Source organism: Schistocerca gregaria, chromosome 5 (assembly GCF_023897955.1).
Source record: "Schistocerca gregaria isolate iqSchGreg1 chromosome 5, iqSchGreg1.2, whole genome shotgun sequence".
Classification (NCBI taxonomy): Eukaryota; Metazoa; Arthropoda; class Insecta; order Orthoptera; family Acrididae; genus Schistocerca; species Schistocerca gregaria.
The window spans coordinates 523277383-523290360 of NC_064924.1; the positions used below are offsets into that span (position 1 = coordinate 523277383).

At 43.7% G+C, this 12978-nt stretch overlaps 1 protein-coding gene and 1 non-coding gene across 2 annotated transcripts in view; both read right to left on the bottom strand.

Moving 5' to 3' along the window:
• Positions 1-12978, bottom strand: part of LOC126272321 (uncharacterized) — a 974015-nt gene that overhangs the window by 826548 nt on the left and 134489 nt on the right. The gene's annotated exons all lie outside the window — the stretch shown is intronic.
• Trnas-uga (transfer RNA serine (anticodon UGA)) lies at positions 6117-6191 on the bottom strand. The gene has a single exon. It is a non-coding gene; the product is annotated as a tRNA-Ser (tRNA).

Here is a 12978-nt window from a genome sequence, read left to right on the forward strand (position 1 = left end):
TTGGTATAAATCTCACAATTACTGCCGATGCTATTTCTCTGAATTTATGCTACATCTGGTCTATACTTGTATTATTAATTTGGAGTGAGTGGAGATTGTCTTTTAGGAAGGCGTCAAGTGAGTTTTTATCTGCTTTTTTTGAATAGGTTTACTTTTCGCTTATTTTTGGAGGATTTGGGAATTACTATTTAGTTTCACTACGACAAACCTTTGTTCACTAATCCTTGTGTCGGTTTTGATGCTCATTATTAACTCAGGATGATTTGTTGCTAAGAGGTCAAGTGTGTTGTCACAACCGTTTACTATTCACGTGGGCTCATGGACTAGCTGCTTAAAAATTTTTCGGAGAATGTGTTTTACACAATTTTGGATGACATTTTATGCGTACCTCCGCAATCAAGCGTATTTTCGCGAACATATCGAGGATGAATAGAAGTCTTCACTAACCATTATCGTATAAGTCGGGTATGTGTTTGAAATCAAACTCAAGTTTTCTTTGAACCATTCAGCAACTGTATCATCTGAATTGGGAGGTCGGTAAAAGGATCCAATTATTATTTTATTCCCGTTGCCAAGAATGCACTCTGCCCATACTAACTCACAGGAAGTATCTAATTCAATTTCGCGACAATTTAAACTACTTCTAACAACACCAAACACGCCACTGCCAAACGTGTTTATACTACCCTTTCGGAACACTATCCTTATATCCGGCTTTAGCCAGCTTTCAGTATGTATAACGATTGGAGCATAAGCGCTTTCTATTAGCGCTTGGAGATCTGTTACTTTCCCAACACAGCTTCGCCAATTTACGACTGCTATAGTAGGCAGTAAAATAACCAATGACGGACGGAGCAAGGAGGACATCAAAAGCAGACTCGCTATGGCATTTCTGGCCAAGATAAGTCTACTAATATCAAATACCGGCCTTAATTTGAGGAAAAAATTTCTGAGGATGTACGTCTGGAGTACGGCATTGTATGGTAGTGAAACACGGACTGTGGGAAAACCGGAACAGAAGAGAATCGAAGCATCTGAGATGTGGTGCTATACACGAATGTTGAAAATTAGGTGGACTGATAAGGTAAGGAATGAGGAGGTTCTACGCAGAATCGGAGAGGAAAGGAATATGTGGAAAACACTGATAAGGAGAAGGGACAGGATGATAGGACATCTGTTAAGACATGAGGGAATTAATTTCATGGTACTAGAGGGAGCTGTAGAGGGCAAAAAACTGTAGAGGAAGACAGAGATTGGAATACCTCAAGCAAATAATTGAGGACGTAGGTTGCAAGTACTACTCTGAGATGAAGAGGTTAGCACAGGAAAGGAATTCGTGACGGGCCGCATCAAGCCAGTCAGTAGACTGACGACAAAAAAAAAATCTAAGGTTCCTGTTGCTGCGCAAGTATTAGTCTTAGTCGTAGGAAAGAAACAGTTGGGCGATGAAGGCTGGGGCCGCTGCAGTGTGTGGCAATAGTCGGCAGCCAGTAGGCCAGGCAGGGAAAACACGGCCCGTAGCTGCAGTGGCGTATTGCATGTACAATTTGTTTGTATTGGAGCTACAGCAAGGCAGGAAACCGCAGTGTTGCTTGAAGTTATTGCGATGTATGAGCCGCGGCAGTAGGCCAGAGCCGGGAGTTGCGATGTGTAAGTGGCTGACGTATGGGAATTTACACCTGCCATAGTTTCTGTCTCTCTCTTACACTATGTCAGAAGCGAGGGGAAAAGCCATATAAATAGGTCAGTCGAGAGTCGGGTCGGACCTGTGCTGGTCTATTCTTATAAGGGCCAGTCTGGCAGCGATGTTATAAATATTCTCTGTAAACCTGTACTTTGTTTCTAGGCACTTGTTTGGGCTGCATTCTGCCTCCGGGGACACAACAAGAGGCAGGACGGAACAGCAGCTGGGTACTTGGAGATTGCACCGCCTGCCTGAAGGAGAGCAGTGGCAGCGGTCTGCAGGAGGTCCAGAACGGGCCAAGTTCGCTTCCCACCTGGCGTATCAGGGTCATGGCGAGACGTACGCTGTGGAAGGTGCAGCAGCGCTGAAACGATGGCACCACTAGTGAAAAGTTGCGACACGGCGTCCAGGAGGGCGCGGGTTCGAGTCTGGTCCTGTTCTAGGAGCAGCAGAGGCCCAGGGCCACAGGTGACCAGTACAACCACGCTACTGATACTGCTCGGCCTCCTGACGAAATACGGCACCGTGGGCCCTCGCTTCAGTTCGGTCGTCTGGAGTCCCAAGTTAGACCATCGAAAGTCCGCAACACTATGTTCGGCCTGCACCCTTTGTAATCGAAGCCCTTATTATGTTTTCCCGAGGCCCTCTAACCTGCAAATGCCGCCCAGTACAAGCCGCACAGTCCCTGATACCCGTGTAGCTGCCTCCTGCATATGGTGGGCACCTGACGTATTCAGCAGAACATGAAACCCAACCACCCTTTGGCGCAAGTCGAGGAATCTATAGCCTACACGGTCGCAGAGCCGTCTGAGCCTCTGATTCAGTCCCTCCACCTGGCTCTGTACTAGAGGTCCGCAATCGGTCCTGTCAACTAAGCTGAAAATGGTCAGCTCTGCTTTCATCTTGCAAGCATGGCTGGTAGCCTTAACCACTTCTGTTAGCTGCTCGAAACCAGAGAGAATCTCTTCTGATCCGAAGTGACACACATCTGTGGTACCGACATGAGCAAATATCTGCTGTTTGCTCCCCCTTGTGCCCTTATGGCGTTTGGGAGCAGCCTTTCCACATCTGGAATGACTTCACCCGTATGCACACTGAGTGCTCATTCATTTTCTTTCCATTCTTGTCAGCCAAGTCCCTAAGGCGCCCCATACCCCGGTAGCATTGGAGCTACCAATGCTACCGATAATCCTACCCTCTGTGATTGTCTGGATCTTGCAGGCTGAGTGGTTTCCTCTGTCCTGAAACAGGACAGGCGCAGCATCTGGCTCAGCAATAGTGTCAGCCACAGAAAGCACTTGGAACCTGTTTGTCAGACAAACCAGAGAACCGCCTGGGAAGTCTTTCGCAGCTGTTTCACCCTGGGGCGACCTCCCACTGGACCACAGGTGAGGGGTTAGGGCTGTCCACCGGTGAGGACTGATTGGAGGATCAGGGCTGTCCACCGGTGAGGACTGATCGGAGGACTCTTACGTGCTGAACGTCCGTTGGATCGTCACGGCCGGCCCACAACAGTGGTGCCCATCCACTGCAGCCTCAAGCTGTGTAACAGAAGCCATCACAGCCAGAAGCTGAGAACGAGTGTCACTAACTCGGCTCGCATCTGCACAAAAACAATTGCAGTCCCTGTGCATACTAAAGGCCATGGAAAACTAAACTATGCAGGTAAGCGGACTATCTGCAGTGCTGCGCAACTCTGCTGTAGAACCTGACGAAACCGCAAGAACTGTGTCTAATAATACGCAGATATTCAAAAACCTAACTACCGAAGCACTGAGGTGAAACTAAATAATTCGCACCTGTTTAAGAACTTCTAATATGTCGCAAAATCGGTTTACTTCTCTTTGCAAACGAAAACGCGAGAATGTGGCTATTAGATATTAAATTTTCACTCTGAAACTGAAGGTTAAAATGGCTCTGAGCACTATGGGACTTAACAGTGGAGGTCATCAGTCCCCTATAACTTAAAACTACTTAAACCTAAATAACCTAAGGACATCACACACATCTACGCCCGAAGCAGGATCCAAATCTTCGACCGTAGCGGTCGCGCGGTTCCAGACTGAAGCGCCTAGAACCGCTCGTCCACTCCGGACGGCAGAAACTCAAGAAACTAAATTATTAAAGCACACAGATGATATAATAAAAGGCGCTCCTGGGTAGGAACTCGTAAATGTCACAGAAGCAGTTACTTCCCTGTTGCGGCAACTGTCTCGGTCGGCTACTACTGTTATTTAGTTAGTACATAATCCTCAGAGAGGGAGTCCTGCTCGCACTTGTTCCTTGTCGCTTTCTTTATGTGAGTCACGCCTGTCCACCAGGGAACCCTTCCTGCTCCGACCAACTGCAAGTGGTTATTCTGTCCTCTACACTGGCTATGCCACGTGAATGATCATTTTTCAAGACCTGGGAAACCATCACGCTCCCTCCTTTATGATACATCTACAGCAATGATTTTAGACAGCATGGATGATGGAATCCCTAAACCTTTTGCTACATATTTTTTCATTTCTGTTTCACTTCGCATTCCAGGATCTCAATAATCTACTTCTTTTCTGCGACAGTTAAACACTTGTATTTCCTTGAAATCGTTTTTGTAACTCATTTATTTACTTTAGTATGTTATGCGTGGGCGTCCACAGAAATATTTTCAGGAGGTGCCAGGATTCAAGAATTGGCAGATTTCATATAACTAATTCAACGAGTTTGGTAACCAGCCATGGCCCAAAAGCCAAACAAGACAAGAGGCACACAAAACCTCTTTTCTATTGTTTTCCTACGTCGTATTAAGCACGGTAAAGTGTTGTGTATTTTGGTGTTTGCATATTTCAGTCCGATCTCTGTCTCTCACATAACTAAATCCCAAAAATTTTAAATTATCATATCACATATAAAAACGTTAAACTTAAATTAATTTTTTTCTTTATACGCTATAACAAAAATGTATATTTATTCGAACACTTCCTCTTTGATTTCGTCTTCATTCCTGTAGGAGTTACGTGTGCTAAACTGTCGTGTAACTGATATAGACTTAGTTTACATATGTCAACTGGACACGCAAAGTACATCTTCTTATGTTACTAATATGAATATCGATCCTACTTCTTTCAAATTACGATCCCTTATAATTAAATTTCGACGTTAGCAAACTGTTTTCTGCTGACTAGTTCCTCTCGTACCAGCTGTCCATACGAACAACCTATCGCGAAATTAACTGATATTTCTCACACATTAGGTAATTGTAAAATGCACGGCTCTGTTTACAAAAGAATGGCTCCATCTACTCATAGGATCGAGTTGGGCACGTCTGCTATCATGCCCAACAGCTAACTCACTGGAAATAAAAACCTGTATCTTGATCTTGCAGTCAAATTATATTTAAGCATTGACTAGAATTGCGAAATAGTGAATCAAACAGACATGCTAAATAAAGATAAATGGATATTTAATCAAGAGGTTTCTATTCTAATATCTGTAATTGAAGTAGAAGATGGAGAATTATGTCCAATGATCTTTATTGGAGTAGTAAAAACTCGAAGAAAAGGAAAGTGGTTCTACAGCAATTAAATGTAATACAGACAGATACAAACTTGATAATGCAATGATGTTGCGTTCAGAGTGTTACTACAATGATAATAGATCCCCAATATAGTCATAAAAGATATGTGAAAGCTAAGTCCATTTATTGATCACAATACACATAATGTTTACCAGTTCAGAATCGTTCAGACTTAAACATGATGATTTACAAACACACGCGAGATGACGTATAGAAGCTCGTACACTGTCTATTCGCAATTCTGTAATGCAACTGCAAAAATTTAGAGTATCATAGTGGCCGTATACTATCCATAATCGATCACCCGCAGTCCTGAACAAAGAGCTATATCACTATCAAATCTGCGTTCTTCAAGAAGCAACAAAAAAATCTTCTTTAAGATTTAAACGAAGAGTACCCAGATTATCATAGTTGAGCGTAACACTCGAAAAAAGTCTGTCTCTACCTTACGGCAGTGGTGGAACACTGCTTTTCCATTGGCTGAAGGCCATCCTCACTAAAATACGTCATTCTTAAGTTCTACCGACACGTTCTGACTCAACCTGACCACATCTTGAACCATACTAATACATTACAATAGTATTCAAATAAAGAAACGTTATAAACATTCTATCACACAAAACATGCAAAATAAATATAAATAAAAGTTTTTCAAAAATAAGTGAACCAGTGCTCTTGTACAAGTTCGCTCATGTTAAATGACAACAGACTGTCGTTTACTGTTGTTTGAACAATGATTTGGGTATGCTTGACAGAAGTGACTTTTGACCCTATGCCATTCTGAGGGATAAGCCTTGTTGCACACTAGAATGAGATTTTCACTCTGCAGTGGAGTGTGCGCTGATATGAAACTTCCTGGCAGATGAAAACTGTGTGCTAGACCGAGAATCGAACTCGGGACCTTTGCCTTTCACGGGCAAGTGCTCTACCAACTGAGCTACCCAAGCACGGCTCACGCACCATCCTCACAACTTTACTTCCGCCAGTACCCCGTCTCCTACTTTGAAAACTTCACAGAAGCACTCCTGCGAACCTTGCAGAACTAGCACTCCTGGAAGAAAGGATATTGCGGAGACATGGCTTAACCACAGCCTGGGGAATATTTTCAGAATAAGATTTTCACGCTGCAATATCCTTTTTTTTTTTTTTTTTTTTGAGCGATTGAGAAATTGAGAAGAGAGGATGGTCGCTATCCACCTCTATCGTCGTGATCTGAACCTGGCAGCATTTAGCAGGACGAATTGTATGATTCCCTTGAAAACCACACAGGATTTGTATTTATCCATTCCGAGACGACTGCAAGCTGTTTTGAATGCCAACAGTTTTCCTGCATCCTGTTAAGCATGGTAACGAGTTTTGTTTTTTATGTACGTATATTTTTCCCAACTGATTGTCTTTCAGATAGATACATTCCCAGGCTTTTTAAATTATAATGTGACTGATATAAAAACGTTGAATCTAAATTAATTTTCTTCATTAAAGGTTTTTCTATCGCAAAAAGGTGCGAATACTTTCTCTCTGGCATTGCCTTCATTCCTGTAAGAGTTACATGTGCTGTACATTCACCTACAATGATATAATTGCCTTTAACAATCTTCTCCAGCTTTTCAGTTCTTCTGATTGGCACTTCTTTCTTTCGATTGTATATGCATGTTGCACGTCGAATTACGTCTCGTTTAGTGGAACGTACCAGTAAAATACGCACGTCGAATAATGTTCGTCATTGAGCTGGTTGACTACGAGGGAAGAGTAGAGGGGATTATGGTGGTTGAAGCGTTCAGACCACGTGAAAACTGCAAACATGACGCGTTAGTCGGCGTTTGTTCACGTCTCAGGACCCGTCATACGGTGGTATCCCAGAGCCATTGTGGGATCTTGCTTATTTGTCCAGTGAATGACAGAAATTGTTTCAGTCTGGATGAATGTAACATTCGGTGAATTTTCGGAGGAGTCAAAATTTTATGGCTCTAGCATTCCAAGATTACATGTGAAACACCTTAAACACATTTCATTGGAGACATATCAGATTTCCTCCAGTTTTAATATGCGTTTAGGGGTTAAATCCTGGTTTAATGTGAACGCCGACGTTTCTTGCACAAGTAATATGAGACAGACTCCTGTTTCGTTACACTCTGAAGAATTATTTCTTCTATAACCCATGGTTCTTCGCGATTGCCTTATTCTACCAAAGTTTCTCAGTTCAATCTATGTAATTGTCCTTGTTTTATATGTCCATTCCTCTTCAATTGAACTGTTTCACCTATCAACATTTCAGTAACACAATATTTAGTTGGATGATAAACAGACACGGTACAAAATTAACGTGGTTCCCAAGCTCATGGCACATACCATTTTCTATTTCGTCTCAAGGCGAATGACGATGCAGTGACACGAATGCTACCTGGTCGCAGAAAACGGCGATTATACTTCTGGAGTGCTAGCCCGGCAAGGCGTACGGGAGACCTGCAGTCAGTTTTGGCAAGCAGGAGAGAGGTACTCACAGGACTGAACCTGAGAGATTAGGTAGGGAGTCCCGATCTACCATAAAGTCTTAAACAGTACGGAAGTTTCATGCTCTTCGCTAACTATATAACATTGTGTTAGTGACTTTTTTCTCCAGTTTCTTCTTTCTTCTGAATTAGGTCAACAATAGACCGCATAGATTTCTTGTCGTTTCTTTTCTTCTCTTCCCATTACCTCTACATTCTTTCACTTCTTTGCTTTGTCTCCTACTCGAAAATGTGATGTATGGACCGTCTTTTCAGTAATTTCTCTTCAAATGATCTGATGCTGCTGAGTTTTCTTGTGAATTCTTCTCTGTTTTGGGTCGTGTCTAGTGTAATGCTTGTTTCTTGTGCATCTCATGTGACCTCTGCCAAGTTTATAGGTGGAATTTAATGATATGATGCAAAAGAAGATCTTTTGATCGGATTTCGCCGTTCTAGCTGGGTGTTCATAAAGTTTGAGCCGTCGTTTTCACACTGTGTCGGTGAGCTCTTCATTGTACTTGTAGAGCTCCTGCTTTCCCTGTTCCACCAAGTACCACCACTCGGCTTCTGAGGTCCCAGAATTCTCCTGAGAACCTCCTTCCCCCTGTTTCTGAAGTTCTTTCAACTGTTCTTTTTTATTTAAATAAGAACTCAAAAGGAAATAGTTCTTCTGGGTTTATGATTGAATCACAGTGACTGATACTGCCCTGTTAGAAGTCTGAAATTTGTTGTTCCTGTTTGTGATAGTTCGTAAGCAAGGTAAAATTTTCTGGCCCTTCCTCTCATTGGCACTTTATCCAGTTCATTAGGCTGGAGGCATCAAAGTATTTGAATTTATAGGCCATTTTAATCTTACCATATTCTGCTTCAAAGTGTCTCTCCCCTTGGTCTTCCATGAATTCAGCCTTTTCTTATACGACTTTGAGACAGCTATTTCATGCAAGATCTCCACTTCTTTTCGTATCCTATCTGTTTCTGTCTGAAAGGGCAAGATTATTGGCAAATGCTAAACACCTGACTTCCAAGTTGTTGCCTTTTTTCTCAAGTTATATTCCACTTATTCCTTCCAGTTTCAGAGCTTCTTCCCAGGTTTTCATTACTTTTTCCAGGACGATACTGAGCAGAATTAGGAGCAATTCATCTCCTTGTTTGACTCCTCCCTTGCTCCAAAGAGCTGAGAGACTTCTCCATAAAACTTAACTTCAGATACGGTTTCTGCCAGTGCTTCCTCACCCGTCATTTTCAAACGGTATTTGGAACAACTGACTGGATAAGTGCTAAACTGTTAAAACTATTTCAATGATTTTGCCGTAGAAGGTCGTCCACCTGAAGAATATATTGCAAATTTACGTGCTTCGTTTCGCATGATGCCTGTGGCTGGGATAAAGTGTAGACAAGTGTGGTGTCTTTAAATCTGAGTTGCAGTCTCTTGGTCGTATCATAAACAGTCAATGTGTACATCCTCTTCAGACGCATTTGTTAGCCATACGCGATTTGCCAGTACCTCGAAATACTACAGACCTGCTGTCAGTCGTATGGAAAATGAGCGAATACGGAATGCTGCACAAGTCGCAGCTCCATTGCATCGCTTGCGTCGCAAGAATATCCCCTTTATTTGGTCAGATGAGTGCCAAGTGGCTTTAGAAAAACTTAAAGATGCATTGCTTAGTGGTATTGCAAGTTGACGCTTCCTCTTACGGAATCAGTGCAGTGCTTTCGCACAGAATTGGTGATAACGACAGGTCTATTGCTTTCGCATCAAAAGTGTTCTCCAAAGGTCAGTGTCACCATTCAAAAATTGAAAAACAGGCTTTGGCTGTTGTGAATGGTGTCACCAAATTCCACCACTATCTGTGTTGCAGAATATTCTACTTGGTGATGGATCAGAAGCCTTTGCAGTCCTTGTTTCATCCGACGAAACCGATTCCTGTATGAACGGCCCGAAAATTGCAACGATAGGCTTTGTTGTTGTCTCAATACCAGTACGAGATTCTATATCGTCCGACGGCTCAACATGGTAACGCGGACACACTCTGACAAGGCGGGGCGGTTCTAGGCGCTTCTGTTTGGCACCGCGTGACTGCTACGATCGCAGGTTTGAATCCTGCCTCGGGCATGAATGTGTGTGATGTCGTTAGGTTAGTTTGGTTTAAGTTGTTCTAAGTTCTAGGGGACTGATGACCACAGCATTTAAGTTCCATAGTGCTCAGGGCCATTTGAACCTCTTTTTCTTTTGTACACATTGACATCTTCCAATTGGCCCTGATACAGACCTTGACGCATCTGCTGCATCTTGTTGTCACATCGATGTTCAGGATTCTGAATTGCTCCAGTCTTTTCCACCGAACGATAAGAAAATTGCACAGGTCACGGAAGCAGATTCAGGTTTGAACATTCTGTTCAATTCATTCGCACATCTTGGACTCACTTATTGAATAGGGTAAAGAATTCTGTAGTGCCCCGATACTTTGACCGTCGGCATAGCCTCACTGTGTAGGAAGGTGTGATTTTTGTTAAGAACGACAAAGGCCAGTCACGTGTGTCGATCCCTAAGGCTTTGCAAAAGGAGATGTGGCAGTTACTTCACTAAGGACATTGGGGGATTTTTCCTGCCTAACAGTTAGCGCGTAGACACTGTACTTGGCACGGTATGGGCCCCCAAATAGAACATATGACGTCACAGTTTACGCACATGCGAAAAATCAGCCTGCCACCCCACACAAATTCTCTGATTGGCGTAAGTCACAATCGCCATGGCAACGTGTGCACATAGATTTGCGGGACTGTTTTCGAACACCCGTAGGTTGATTGTGGTTGACTCATATAGCAAGTTTCCATTTGCTGTGCCACGGATCTCGACAACGTCTGGTAGCACAACTCAGGTGTTGTCATCAATTTTTTGCGTAGAAAGGTTTTCCTGAAGTCATAGTGTCAGACAACGGACCTCAGTTCACGTCAAATGAATTTGAAACATTCTGTGAACGCAATGGCATACAGCATCAAACTAGTTCCATCCATAGTCGAACTGCGAAGCGGAACGTTTTGTCGGAACTTTAAAACAGCAGATAACCAAACTTCCCTGTGTGCAAACCAGGGATCAAGCATTGCAACTGTTTCTCGCCTCATATCGTTCACAGGGTTGTAGCCTCTCCATGATGTTATTCAATCTGTATATTGAGCAAGTAGTAAAGGAAACAAAAGACAATTTCGGAGTAGGTATTACAATCCATGGAGAAGAAATAAAACTTTGAAGTTCGCCGATGACGTTGTAATTCTAGCAGAGAAAGATAAGGACTTGGAAGAGCAATTGAACGCAATGGACAGTGTCTTGAAAGGAGGATATAATATGAAAATCAACAAAAGCAAAACGAGGATAATGGAATGTAGTCGAGTTAACTCGGGTGATGCTGCGGGAATTAGATTAGGAAATGAGACTCTTAAAGTAGTAAAGGAGTTTTGCTAGTTGGGGAGCAAAATAACTGATGATGGTTTAGGTAGAGAGGATATAAAATATAGACTGGCAATGGCAAGGAAAGAAGATAAATTTGTTAACATCGGGTACAGTTTTAAATGTCAGGAAGTCGTTTCTGAAAGTATTTGTATGGAGTAGAGCCATGTATGGAAATGAAACATGGACGATAAATAGTTTGGACAAGAAGAGAATAGAAGCTTTTGAAATGTGATGCTACAGAAGAATGCTGAAGATTAGATGGGTAGATCATATAACTAATGAGGAGGTATTGAATAAAATAGGAAAGAAGAGGAGTTTGTGGCACAACTTGACTAGAAGGAGGGACATGTTTTGAGGCATCAAGGGATCACCAATTTACTACTGGAGGGCAGCGTGGAGAGTAAAAATCGGAGAGGGAGACCAAGAGATGAATACACTAAGCAGATTCAGGAAGATGTAGGCTGCAGTACGTACTGGGAGATGAAGTAGCTTGCACAGGATAGAGTTGCATGGAGAGCTGCATCAAACCAGTCTCAGGAGTGAAGACCACAACAACAACATCGTTCGTACCCACGATATGGAACATCGCCGGCGGAATTGCTTCACGCCCGCCGCCATCGCACACTGCTTCACCTGCTCCACCCACGTCAGCATCCGGTGCCGAAGGAAGGTCGCAAGTATCGCTTCGCGCCGCATGATATTTTCTTCTACAAGGTTTATATCGGCAGCAGACATTGGGCGCGAGGCGAGATCGTCCGTCGCTTGGCGCTTGCGTGTATCTTATTTCAGTCCCCGATGGCTTGCAGAGCCATCATATTAATCAACTTGGCCTCTGTCATTTACACGAAGATACTTCCGTCTCTCTTCCCCCAGATTCAGAGGGCAGTGCGGCCGCTGCAGCTGCCATAGGGTTTCATCACTACACCACGGGACGGCCCCATGGAGACGGACCCTTTGCCTCCTCCACTTCCTCTCGTCCTACTGAAGGAGCTGGACCAGACCACACCTCAGCAGTCGCCACCTTCTTCATCTGGTTCTTGGCAGCAGGAGGTTGACGCGTACCTTTCTGGTCATTGTCCGGGGGACGTTTCCCCCACAGTGCAGGCCGGATGGCGAGGTCGGGCCGGAAGCTTGACGTCCCCTGCAGCCACAGCTTCCGGACTGATGTTGCACCCACTCTCCTGCATCCCCCGCAGTTGTCACATTCCTTACTCGTCGACGGTTCTTCGAATTGTGGTGGGAGGGGGAGGTCACTATTGTGGAGTAACTAAAAGTTCCGGAACGAAGACGAGAGAAGGCGGATCAAAAGCAGCAGCCAATGTTGCGGTGATTAGGAGTGCACCACAACAGGAGCGCCCAGGCAAGAAGTGGCTATAAGCGCAATTCCTGCCAGCCACGGCCTCTCAGATCGCCCCCTTATACGGACATTAGTGGACAGTGTAGGCACAGTTAGTCACGTGTGTCAACTTGCAGGAACGTTGTGTATATCAAGGACTTGGAATTATATTGCCTGTCGACCCCGTCTAGCGACAGAATGTAGTACATTCAGCTTAAGGATCGTCAGTTTGCTTATTATAAATATAGCTAGTAATGTTATTTGTTTGAACTGTTGTATAGCATTCTGAGAACGCAGACCCCCTTAGGCACCCTATACGAGACGAGTGGGAATCACCCAACACTCTCAGTTTTCTATCAGTTCCATATTTCTCTAAATAAAGGTTTGTCTGTCAGTTTAGTCATCTGCTTCTTTGAAGCCGACGAAAGCTTCTGTACGACTATTCTGGCTTCTCGATGC